The sequence below is a fragment of the Sminthopsis crassicaudata genome, chromosome 3 (assembly GCF_048593235.1).
Source record: "Sminthopsis crassicaudata isolate SCR6 chromosome 3, ASM4859323v1, whole genome shotgun sequence".
Taxonomy (NCBI): Eukaryota; Metazoa; Chordata; class Mammalia; order Dasyuromorphia; family Dasyuridae; genus Sminthopsis; species Sminthopsis crassicaudata.
Window position 1 is genome coordinate 457,983,242 of NC_133619.1, and position 13,347 is coordinate 457,996,588.

A 13,347-nucleotide genomic window follows, 5' to 3' on the forward strand; every position below is an offset into this window, starting at 1 on the left:
ACAAAATTACCCATGACCTTGTAACTAAAGACAGCACCAAAAAGACAAATCACACAACCAATTGAAAGGGAATGAAAAATATTGCAAACGAAAAACTGTTCCTTTGCATATATGTATGTATTTGAAGGCATTCTTCAACTTGCTTTCTTCATGTCAAGAAAAATTTCAACTTTTAACTTAAAAAATACATGCCAATAATTTTTCATTTTATTCAGTTGAGCCATCATGCTCAAAAGTTATTCTCTTATCCTCTTCCCCTTCCCCTAAAAGGACTAAGATAATTACAAAACAAGAAACATGACCTTTCTAAATAAATGTAAATCTCGGAATAGACATGCTTGTGAATGTAGTCTTATTGTATTTCTCTATTTCAAAAGGTAATTGACAAGCCCCTAATTTAACTGTACCAGACAGTTCTATCTGTCCCATCTCTGGTCTAACACTGCCTCTCTGTTTCTATTCATTATGCATTATATGGAATTCTAAAACAGTACAGCATAAGCAAAAAAAAAAAAAAAAAAAAAAATCTTATGACAGCTGAGGTCCACAAACCTTCCTCAAATTATGTCTCCCTTCACAAGCATTAACAGACATTTTTAAAACGGTTAAACTCATTGGTTGCAACACCACCATCCTAAAAACATCCACCTTATGGTCCCTGTTTCTGCAGCTTCTATGACAACCCAGTGACAAATGGAAAAATCAGACCCTCATGAACACTACAAACCAAACTTGAAAAGAAAGATTTAACGATCGATGACCTTGTTAAGAAGGAATCTTTTCCCCCTCCCCCAAATTCATCTTCCTGGAGGAAAATGCCGCAAAATCGAGCCTGAGCACGAATACTGCCTGCTAGGCTGACGGCAGGCAGATCTGCTTGTCACACTTCCCCAATGCCCGCTCTGCCGCAAGGAGAGAGGGAAGGAGGCGGAGAGAAGTAAGAGCCTCACCAGCTCCCGAGAAGATGCTCCAGTGACCTCTGGCAAATGGAGAGGGCTGAGCAGGGAGCGGCGGCGGCGGCGGCAGGGTGTGCGTACTCTGCCCTCGAAGCATTCCTCACATTCCTCCACAATCTTCCGCCCCGGGAACAAACTGCGCGCGTCTCCTCCAGGCACACACACACACCTGCCTATTCATCAGCCCCAGCGGCCACCACCTCAGCTCCAGTGCCCGCACTCGGCCGCTTGTCGCACTCCGCCAACACGCAGCTAAATCCGAGCCAAATCCCCCTCCCCGCCCGGGCAAAGGCGGCGAGAGTGGCAAAAAGCTTTGCCGAGACAGCTGCCCAACCAACGGCTGGGGAATCGTTATTTCAACTCCTGCGTGTAACACGCTGTGGGAGAGAAGAGGTGCAGGGGAGACTGGTAGAAGAGAGTGCATGCAGGGGGTGCGGACCAGAAGGGAAACAGAGGCTGCTAATCTCTCTCTCTCTCTCTCTCTCTCACACACACACACACACACACACACACACACACACACACACACACACACACACAGAATAAGGGTGTAAGGAAGATGGTCAAGAAGGGTGAAGGGTGCTGGAGAAAAGGTGTCTAAAGGAAGGATATAAACGCAAAGCAGAGAGGAAGATCCTGCCAATTCCACATGATTCAGTTAGACTGCTGGGAGAGACAGGGGAGAGTAGCAGCAGAGAGGCTTAAGGGCTCGTAGAAGATGGAGAATTTAGGGCAAATCAGAGGAGCAGGAGGTTTTCATAGGGAAGAAGGAATGGGGAAAGGGGACGAGAAACGAAGGTGAGGGCAGAATGCAAGAGAGAACGGATAAGGGGGAGAAGAAGCCAAAGTATGGGGCCAAAGCCAGAGGGGATGGGAGAGGGGAAGAAGAAACAAGGACGGATTTGCAGGGAAGGATTAGTTGGGAGGTGGGGTGCTTAGTGAGGAAAGGCAGAAGCAAAAAGTCACAGAATCAGGGAAAGATTGGACAGTATATAGAATCGAGGGGAGGAAGAGGTAGAAAGGGTGGAAAAGAATCCAGGGAAATGCAAATGGAGGTTGAAACTTCAGTGCCCGGGGGGGGGGGGGGAGGGGAGAAGGCGAGTGCAGACAGGAACACGAGGCGGGGCAGGAAAGGAGAGGAGTAGGTGGGTGGGGGTGGTTGTAACGGGAGGCTCCCCTTCCCACACTCTCCCCCACCCTCGCCCAGACCCGGAGGTTGGGTGGCAGAGCGAAGGGAACAGTCCGAGGAGCCGGGAAGTGAAGGACTAAGGGAGTGGGGAAATGGGGAATAAGGTTCTTCGTCCTCCCCGCCCGTTGTACACTTACTTTCCAGGTTAGGAAGCGTCTGCTGTCGCTCCAGGAATCGGGGACATCCGCACGGAGTGGTCGCGGCTGCGGCACTCCCCCCAAAAAAGTGCCAGGGCCAAGGGAGCTTCCCTCCTCCTCCCCTGTCCTCCCCACCCCCGCCGAACCCCCTCCCGCCCGCCCGCCCCCTCCCCTGGAACTCTTCTCCCACCCCACCCCCGGGAGGCGGCGGCGGCGGCGGCCAACTTCACCCTCTACCCGGTGCCCATGGTGCCACCTTCCTCGGCGACAGCACGGAGTCAACCCCGGTGCCTGGGTGCCGCCGAGCTCCGCCGAGCAGCCCCCACCGCCCCAGTCAGTCAGCCAGCCAGCCAGCCAGCCCCGGGCTCCCGGGAACGTCAGCACGCTGCCGTCCCCCGGCCTGCTCCGCGCCAGCTTCCATTGGACGGCAGGAAAAGGCTGCCCCACCTTATTGGCCCGGCCCTCATGTTGAACAGGCCAATGGGATTCGGGGTTCCAGGTCGCCATAGAGACCGATGCTGTTAAGAGCGAGAGCGGCTAGAGAAGGTGGGGAGGGTGGGGAGAACTAAGGTGTCCGGCTTCGGGGTGGGGGCAGGAGGGACGGGTTACGGAGAGCCCGAGGATCCCAGGTCTGGCTTCCAAAGGGAGCTCAAGGGCTACCTAGCCCAACCCCTTCATTTTACTACTGAAAAAACCGAGACCCTGGAAGGTCCCAGTGATTTGTCTAAGATCACTGGGGGAGGAAGAGGGGCGGGAGCATTTGAGTCTGGGGGGATTCCCTCACTCTGTATCTTAGACGTGAATGGGCCTTCCCTTCCTCTCCTCCCCTTGATTTCTTTTTTCTCCCTAGAAAGTGCTAGTCAGTCGTATCGAAGATAGCCCCACCCCACCCCCAGCCCCTTTTACATGTCCCTGAAGGTGGCCTCAGAAAAGGGGACTGCATGCACTTCTTGTTTTGGAGAGAGGTTCCCTGAAACTACGCCCTCTGACCTTTGTGCAGCATCTGCTTCGGCCGGTGAGTCTCGTTTTTCCATCCTTCCCTCTTCCCCAGTAGGCAAACACCCCTGTATCCTGTAGTACTCAGGAATTCCTTTTCTGCATATTTATCTCCACCCCCTGAAGATCTCACTTCAAAGTCAGTGTTTAAAATTCTGGCCCCTGCCGGGAAGTAATTTTAAAGAGTACTTTTCCTTTAAAGGAAAATAAAAATGGTAAGGAAATAAGTACAATGAGGTCTGGAATTAAAACACATTGTAACCCAGCCCACAACTTTTCACCTCTACATCAGCATCGAATGACATTTATTAAGCTTCTAGCTATATATATATATATATATATATATATATATATATATATATATATATATATATATATATATATATATATATATATATATATGTATGTATGTATATAGCAACAAAACAAAAATGTAACAGATATTCTCTATATTAAGTGGTTGACTTGTGGGGAAACATACAGTGTGCAAAGCTAATGCCGCATGCCTTTTTAAATTTGTATCAGAATCAAGGGGAAAGAGAATGAAATCAAATTCTGGTTAACATTTTTTAGGGAGTTTGATATTCTCCAAATTTAAGGGTGAACCTGGTTTCAGTAATTGGAGTAATCCCTCTTGGATTTTAATCCTCTTTCTTATTGCTTTGCTTTATGACATTCACTCTGTCCCTTTTTTCCAAACTGTAAAATGGAAATAAATATTTTGCCAATTCTAAATAAGGGAAATAGACCCATTTAAAGCAAACACAACTCATGAATTTGACAGGAAATAATTATTCTATTAATTATATTATTGAAATGAAATATAACCATCAGTTTTCAAATGTCTTTTAAATTAATGTCTAGCTTATATTTTTTATTAAAGAACCTGCTGTTTTAAAGACAATTTTGTGGTTAAAAATAATTGTTCTTTTGGAGTTAAAAACATTCCATTGGAAGAGGAAGATTTCATGCTTCTGTTATGAATTTTAAATTAGATAATGTACTTTGATGTTAGATTTAAAAAAAAAATCTTTTGTTTTTCTTTTGTAGAAGTATTATACATTCGTATCTCTAGGTCTAATCACAAATATGATATACTAGCTCATTAATAGGATAATTATGTTTTCAGTCTTCATAATTTGTGTGATGAAATCCAAAGCTAGTTGAAATCTTTTTTTCAGAGTTAGACAATCCCAAATGGCAAATGAGTATTTACATAGTTGTCTATGGAGTCACTTGTACTTTTCCAGTGCTGGATAGGGAGCAACAAGTCAGTAGGTACTGCTTTCTTGCCTTGCTGTCATGGAAATTTGGTTAGCCTTCTTTGGAAAGTGATACTGACCATGTTGTTGAAGGATATTAGAATAAATACAATTCAAACTTTTTAAATAAACTCACATGAAAGGTAATATCATCAATAAGCATGTGACATGTCAGTGCTAGTTAAGATTTGATTGTAATACTTTGTGGAATACAAGAAATTTTTTATTAATACAAATACAACAGTAACAAATTGATTTTCTGCTGTTTTGGGGTTGGGTAGGAAAGGGAAAAAACAAACAAATTATTTTCACTTTAGAATTATATTTTCTCAAGTGACGAGATTCACTAGAATTTTATATTGCATATGCTATGTCTGTAATAATTTAATTCTGTAATGTGTTACAGCTTAGCCTACATTTATTTTTACTATAAACTATAGTTTTAAAAAATGGTTCTCTCGTAAGCCCACAGAACACAAGCTTTAGCCCCATTTAAAACCTAACATTGTTTGTTTAAATTAGGCTTATTTAACAGATAAATAGTAATAGTTTGGATTACAACATAATTCTTATTATGCTTTTCAAGAGTACAACTATATAGTATAGTATAGTCAGTAATTTAAATTTTGTCTGATTCTTCATGACCCCATTTGGAATTTTCTTAGCAAAGATACTGGAGTGGTTTGCCATTTCATTCTCCCACAGTAAGGATACATTTGTATTAGATCATTATTATTTGATATGCAACTTTTGATAATAAGATCCTGCAATTGTTTTAACCTGACAAAATCAAAAAAGCTTGCATTCCCTCCCAACAAATAGAAAAACCAAAATGTAAAGAGATGAATCTTGACTACCACTATTTCCTGCAAAATTATAATCCATTTATTGTCCTGCTACTTTCCCTTAGTAATCTTTGCCTTATTCCTTTTCTCATTTTCTTCTGAAGTACAAGTGAAACCACCACATTTAGTTCCCAATATCTTAGTCCCAGATCATTATTCAAGGAAGTAGGAATGTCTTGATGGATTGTCAGAACCCCTAATATGATACACATACTAGAAGCAGCACAACATTGGAAGTATTGAGTTTATTTTAAATATCCATCTCTAGGAAAGAAGAATACCAAAATAATGGGGAAAATAATGTCATTACCACCAAAAAAAAATAGAAAAGACAAACTAATTTGCTTACATTTCTCATAAAATCTTTATGTACAATATAAAGAATATGTTTCATGAAAATATATAAAAAACACTCTTAGTTTCTTCCACAGTCCATATCTTTAAAATCAGTTGACTAAGTAAGATACTACTGTATAGATTCCAAACAAGTAGTTGACTCAGCAAAATGTAATTAGTGACACTCTTATTATTAAAATCTATTCATGTATCATACAAGGAAACTTATTCTTGCCAGAGATGTTTTTCTCTCTGTGGATGATGTTCTGTACAGGATCCAAAGGAAGAAGAATTTTCCACAGACTCTAAAGTATTTCAGATAATGTTGGTGTGGAAAGATTGTGCCAATTGCCTCTAACATTAGAATGTAACAAAGTTTCCTCAGGAAGATCCATGATTATTCAAAAGAGATCAACCGAACAATTCCTAGAGGAAAAAAAACTAAATGGATAAAAAATACTGACTGACTTTCCAGACCGATTCTGTTGGAACAACAAACAGCTAACTGAGTTGATATATCATATCTGGGACAAGCAGTACAGCTGTACACTGGGTTGGGCCCAGAGTTGAATGGTAGGAGGAGAGCAAGTTGCATTGCATTTAAGAAATTGCAATGTTTTAACAATCCCAAGTTTCTTTCTGACATAAAAATGGTCTGCAGTTTTATTTTTAATGCTATATTATAAACTGAATATTAACTACCAATGCAAATAGTTACTTTGCAATTATTTATATTTAAATAAATTTAAATATGGAAAATGCCAAAATTTTTCAGTCATTTCCCTCTTAGTCTCTATCAATTTCTTTTTCACTTCCTTAAATGGTCACAATATGATTCCAAGGTTGCAATTGCTTCCTATTTCCTCTAGAATGAACTTTTTTTGGATTTCAAAGCCCTTCAAAGTAAAGTTGGATTTTAGCCTAACTTTGAGGTTTATTTCACAATACTTTTTTTTTTTTTTTTTTTTTTTTTTTGAGGCTGGGGTTGTGACTTGCCCAGGGTCACTTGCCCAGGAAGTGTTAAGTGTCTGAGACCAAATTTGAACTCGGGTCCTCCTGAATTCAAGGCTGGTGCTCTATCCACTGCGAGCCACCTAGCTGCCCTTCACAATACATTCTACAGTCTCATCAAACTGTCCTACTCATTGTGTTTCCTGAGCTATTCCATTTCTCATTTCTTTTCTTTCTCACAGGCTATTTCCATATTTAGAATGTATTCTTTCTTCACCTTCATCTTTGAGATTTCTAGTTTCCTTCAAAACTCAATTCAAGCACCACCTCCTACATGAAATCTTTTCTTATTATCAACATGGCTCAAGTCTATCAACCTTTTATATATTATATATTTACAAATCTGTACAGATTGTTTCCCCCATAGAATATAAGCTCTTCAAAGGAAGATATCCTTCCTTCCTTCCTTCTTTCCATCTGTACTGATTGTTTGCCCCATAGAATGTAAGCTCTTCTAAAGAAGGGATTCTTTCTTTTTTCCTTTCTCATTCCCCTTTCCAATCCCCATTCCTCCCTCTTTTTTTCTCTCTCTACTTCTTTCATTCTTTCTTTTTACCTTTGTAACCCTGTTGTCCAGCATAGAGTAGGCACTTACATGCTTGTTGCTTGCTTAATTCTAATTCTTTTTTTAAAAAATAACTCTTTTTGGATTGTATTTTATGAAAGTCTTTCTAGATTTCTTTATACTACTCATATGTTTATATTTTAATTAAATAAAGGACTTTTATTAAGTATACTATAATATATATATATGTTTAATCATTATGCTATTGTTGGACATTTCAATTGCTTTTAAATATTTTGCATTTATTAAAGATGGTGCCATAAAAGCCTTTAAATTGAAAGCTCTTTTTTCAGCTAGACAACATTTTCAGGATATATTGCCCATTAAAGATAATAATGATGAAGGTGATGATGATAATAAACCATTTTACAGATATTATTTCATTTTATCCTCACAATAATCCTGGGAGGTAGGTGCTATTATTATCCCCATTTTAAAAACAATGACACTAAGATAGACTTTAGTTAAGTGACTTCCAATTAACTACTATTAGTTAAGTATTTGAGGCAGGATTTGAATTTAATTCTTCCTGACACTTAAGTTCAACAATGTATCTACCATGATACCTAGTTCTCTCTAGAAATTATGGAATAGGGGCAGCTCGGTGGTGCAATGGATAGAGCACCAGTCCTGAAGTCAGGAGGGTCTGAGTTCAAATCTCTGGTTTCAGACACTTAACATTTCCTAGCTGTGTGACCCTGGACAAGTCACTTAGGCTCAATTTCCTCAGCCAAAAAAAAAAAAAAAAAAAAAAAAAGGAAATTATAGAAGAAAAAAAATGTGACCATTTTTATAGCTTTTACAGTAGACGATTAGATTAATTTTCCCATCCCCTAAATTCTACTAGCAATGAAAGTATGTATCTGTTTTTCATATTTCTGCTATCATTGAGTTTTATTGTTTTTAATTTTTTTCCCAATTTGATAGATGTGAGATAATACCTCGGAGTTATTATAATTTCTAATCCTTTAATTATTAATGAAGTTTAACTTTTTTCAAGAAATTATTAATAATTTGTTTCCTGTTTTGTAAATTATCTTTTCACATTCCCTGATTATTTATTCAGCAGAAACTGGGAATTGACTGTTTAAATGTTTAACCATTCTCATATATCTGTATTTTTAGATGTCAAATTTTTAATCCCTGATATTTGCTGTAAACATTTTTCCTACAGAAATGTTTTACTTTAGTGTAATCAAACACATCCAGCTAATCCAGAATTTATTCTTTCTATTACATAGAAACAAAGTCAGTTTGCCATCATAATTGAAAAGTGCATTATTCAGTTTTCTTACTTTTTATATCTCTTCTTTGTGTTTCACATAGTATTCCCCATAGTGGTTGTTCCAAATCTCTCTTTTTTTTTATTTTATTTTTTTAAATTTTATTTTGTAGAGGCAATTGGGGTTAAGCGACTTGCCCAGGGTCACACAGCTAAGAAGTGTTAAGTGCTTTGAGGCCAGATTTGACCTCAGGTCCTCTTGACTTCAGGCCTGGTTCTATCTACTGCACCACCTAGCTGCCCCTCTCTTTAAAAAATTTTTTGTACATATCACTCTCTTCCTTGTCCCTCTCAGAAGACTTCTCATATTTCACTGAAAAAAAATTTAACTGAAAAAATTGAGGTCATTCATTATGAGTTCCCTTTCCTATTCATGGCCATGTTTCAAATCAAATCAGGCTAATTTCCCATTTTCAGAAGATCCTTCTCCTTGACCAGGCCAATTCCTCTATTTGGCTCTTTGATTTTGCAGCCTCCCAAATTCTTTCTTTTAGAATTTGCCCCTTTAATTTCTTTCTCCCTCCCCCCAAATTTCAACTTCTCTTTATCCACTGATTCCTCAGCTACCTGAAACCATTCCCTTCATTTCCCCTTTCCCTGCCAACATTTTCTTATATGTCTTCTTTGTTTTATAATCAAATAATCTAGAAAAAGCTGGTTTACTCATTGCCCCTTCTTTACATTCTACTCATTCAATCTTGCATTTTGGCTTCCATTCAAGATCTTTAATTCAAACTACTACCTCCAATTTGAGCAATGATCTCTTGATTGTTAGATGAGTACTTTATTCTTAATTTCTTTTTGCTGGATTTGACACTGCTAACCACCCAAATAATCTTTTTCCCCTAAAGTTTTATGACATTGCCCTTCAGTCTCTTTTGCAGGATTATTGTTTGTATCCCTGTTCTTTCCTATCATCCATGTAAAGGTGTACCCTAGAGCTTCAATTGTCTTTATAGGTAACCTCCTCAGCTTCCATCAACTCAACTATTACCTCACTGCTGATGAGTCTCAAATTATATTATTCAGTTTTATCTTTTTCCTGGTCTCCCATTCCACAGGTCCATTTGCCTACTATACATCTCCTCTTGGGAGCCCCTTAGGCATGTAAAACTCAACATGGACAAAGTATAATTCATTATCTTTTCCTGTAAACACTCCCTTTCTAACTTTCCTGTTTCCATACAAAATAAGGTACAAATATGAGTGTTGACTATAAGTAGCCTTTTTTTTTTTTTTTTTTTTTTTTTTTTTTTTTTACTTCATAGAAAATGGAGAAGATGAAAAGGACCCATAGGAGCTTGTGGACAGGAAAAATACAGAGTTCTCAAGTAATCTATCAACTTCTCCCCAGAAGGGAATTGAATTGTTATCAACTCAGTAACCTAATATTTCAGAGAATCTCTCTACCACAGATTGAAACACAATTGTTTCTAAAATGATATTGCTTTACAATCTCCAGACAGGATGCTGTATGTACAAGAACTAGGCACAATATCCTTCTCTCTCTAAGGAGTACTCTGGTTTAGGAAATGGTCTTTTTCTAGGTTCAATGCCAAGATCTGACACTCCAGAGTTCTCAAACTTGGTATTACTCACACTCTCTCAAATCCCTTTTTGGGCTGAGTGTGCATATATATTTGCCCTTTTTAGAAACCAGAATACTGAGAGGTTTCTACATCTAAACTGAAAAACCCATTCTCAAGATCTCTCAGACTATATGCAAATATGTATGTATGTATGTTATCCATCACTGCCAAAGCATCTGTTACAAGTTATAAACTGCTAAAAGGGTGACAGAGTGAGAATTTTCTTCCCCCACTTTTTGCCCCTTCCCAACACTGGATGCCTTGCCATACCCTCAGCTGATGACACAAAGCAAAGAGTCAGAAAAAAGTCCTAAAGAGCTTGAAAGAAATTCACCAGCTTACTTTTGTAGACCACAGAGAAAGGCAACTAATTGTTATTTATTAGAAGTTCCCTATGTTCTTTCAGGTGGATGCCACTGGACAAACCTTCATTACATGCAGAAGTACTCCTCAGTTACCTTAACCTGAAGTCTATCAACTTAAAAAAATTATTTTGATTACTGTGTTTCTATATAAGTGTGAGTTTTTGTATTTCTACATATTTTTTGTCTTTAAAAATGTTATTCTGAGAAGAGGGCCACCAACTTCACAAGACTGCCAAGAGAGTTTTTACAGACAAAAAAGTTAAGAACCTCTGCTCTAAATAATGGCCCATGTACTATAATCTTTTCATGGTGAATGGACTTCTCAAATTGATTACTTTCCCATTTTCTCTATCTCTGTCAGTATGTATGTGTGCATACACAAATATATATGTATTTATACTTACACCAGACATACACACACACACACACACACACACATACTTTTTTTGGAGAATATGTTGTGTCCTGTTCTCCATTTCCTCTCTCCCCACATTCTATCACCTGAAACAAATATCTATGTTGATTGATTGATCATCCATCTGGAATTCACTGAAGTATACAGTATGGGATGTGGGTATAAGCTATTTCTTAATCAATTTTCTCAGGTACAGTTATAAAATAATGAATATCTCTCTTTATCTTCACTTTATATAATTTATCAAATGCTTATCTTTTATATGCATTTTTTATATTTTGTGGCATCAATCTGTTATTCTTTTTTTCTTTCTCCCCCTCTTCCTCTTTCTCCTTCACCAATTACCAAACAGTTGTGATAAAAATTGTTTCATAAAGTTCTCTACTCTTAGAGAACAAACACACCTCAACTTTATCAGCCTTTTATCCAATGTGCCTCTTGATATTCTTGTCTGTTTTTTCATATATATTTCATTATCACCCATTTAGTTCTCTAAATAAGTCCTTTGATATTGATGGGTATTGCAATAAATATATAATCTAATCTGAGAAATCTCTACATTTTATTTTTTTTATCATTTTGAATTGATGTATCTATGAACTTTGAATGTATCTACATATTAGGCCTCCTTTTAATTAATAATGGTTTTGTTGTTATCTTTATGTGAATTGTGTATAGTTCTAGATAGTCTAATTCCCAAATATTTGATGGTTTTTGTGGTTACTATAAATAATAGTTCTTCTTAAAATTATATTTTCCTAACTTTTATATGAGTTCACATGGTTTTCTTCTTGGTTAATCTTATATCCTACAATCTTATTGAAACCATTTATTGTTCCTGTTTTTTTTTGGGGGGGTGGGGTTAGCATAGCAGAAACTATATGCTATCATGCCACCTGCAAAAGTGATATATTGATTAACTAATCCAGTTTTAATTCTTCTGATATCTTTTTTTCTGTCTTAATGGAATTATTAACATTTCTAATACTGTGTTGAATAAAAGTAGCGAAAATGGAAATCCTTATTGTATTGTTAGCAGAAGTGCTTATAATGTTTCACCATTGCATATTAAATTTTCTCATGAGTTGAGACACTTTTATATTATGTTGGAGAAAATTTCATTGATTCATCAAGGAAATAGGTATATAATTTTTGCTTTTGTATCTTATCTTTACCAGGTTTTAAAGCCAACACCATATTTGCCTCATAAGAGTTATTGCCTGGAGTTTCATCTATATTTAATATTTATCAATAACCTATATGACAGAGGTTATTTTTTCTTTATCATTTTGAAAAAAAAATTATTTATGAAAATTACATGAGAAACTATATTATTTTTGTTATTTCTTCCTTTGAGACTGGTCTGTTTAAATGACCACTTTTCCATTGTGTTGATATCAGTAATTTATATTTATTATAAATACATCATGGAATAGTAAATAAAGTGCTAGCCCTAGCTTCTGGAAGACCAATGTTCATGTCTTGCCTTCTACACATTGTATGATTGAACAAATCACTTAACATTTCAGTGGTCCAAACAAGACAGTTGTCAATCTGCAGTGATTGAGGGAGTTTCCTCTGGAGATTACCTAAACCAATGAAATCACATGTGAGTCAATCTGTTATAAATGCATTGCTGTTATATGTCAATGTTGCTTATTAAAAGTAGAAAATGTGAATTAAATTACAGGTCCACATACACAAATATTTGGATATGTAAAATACTTAAAATCTTAATCAATGTAGTAAAAGACTTAAAAGTTTATTTTCTTTGTTGTTTTGGAAATTATCAGATAATCATTTTTAAATTGCTCTACTACATATAGGAATCTCTATAGTTATGATTTTTTACTGATCAATTCTCCTAGATCTTACTTATTTTTAAATTATATTATCTTGTTTTCAAAAGATAACATTTTAAGTTTTAAAAAATTCTGGAATTTACAGACAATATATAAAATGAACATTTCCATATATGAAGTAAATCAGAAAAAAGAGGATTGTACATAAAATGGCAAATCTCTATTATATACGATGTTTTTTTTTAAATAATAAATACAAAATTTTCTTGAATATATTTTCACAGTTTATGATTTGGACGTTTAAGCCTATATTTTGAAGGTACATTTTTGCTCAAATGTATTGTTTTTCTTTTTTTTTAAACTGTTGTTTTTAAAAAGTGATTATTTTTCCTGCTGGTATTTTTAATAACAATTTTTCTTTTTATGACATGATGGATTTTTTTCCTTGATCTATTAATTTTATAAAATTTACATGTTTTTCTGGACTCATACTTTGCTATTCTTCATCTTGTGATCCTTGTATGTTCATTCTACTTCCAGAATATTACCTGATTTTGTCTATTCTGGAAAGATTTTTCTTTCTTTCTAATTAGGTCC

General features: G+C 36.7%; 2 protein-coding genes across 7 annotated transcripts in view; one reads left to right on the top strand and one right to left on the bottom strand.

Moving 5' to 3' along the window:
* Window positions 1-2,401, bottom strand: part of PKP4 (plakophilin 4) — a 227,778-nt gene extending 225,377 nt beyond the window's left edge. The window contains 1 exon segment of the mRNA XM_074303392.1: window positions 2,283-2,401. The gene's annotated coding sequence lies outside the window, so the exon portion shown is untranslated.
* Window positions 2,402-2,489: 88 nt separating this feature from the next.
* CCDC148 (coiled-coil domain containing 148) overlaps window positions 2,490-13,347 on the top strand; it is a 333,489-nt gene continuing 322,631 nt past the window's right edge. For 2 of the 6 annotated variants that reach the window (XM_074303395.1, XM_074303399.1), the window contains exons 1-2: window positions 2,490-2,828; window positions 3,133-3,297. The gene's annotated coding sequence lies outside the window, so the exon portion shown is untranslated. Of the gene's footprint in view, window positions 3,298-13,347 lie in introns of all 6 variants that reach the window. The other 4 variants (XM_074303396.1, XM_074303393.1, XM_074303398.1 and 1 more) reach the window with 4 other exon arrangements.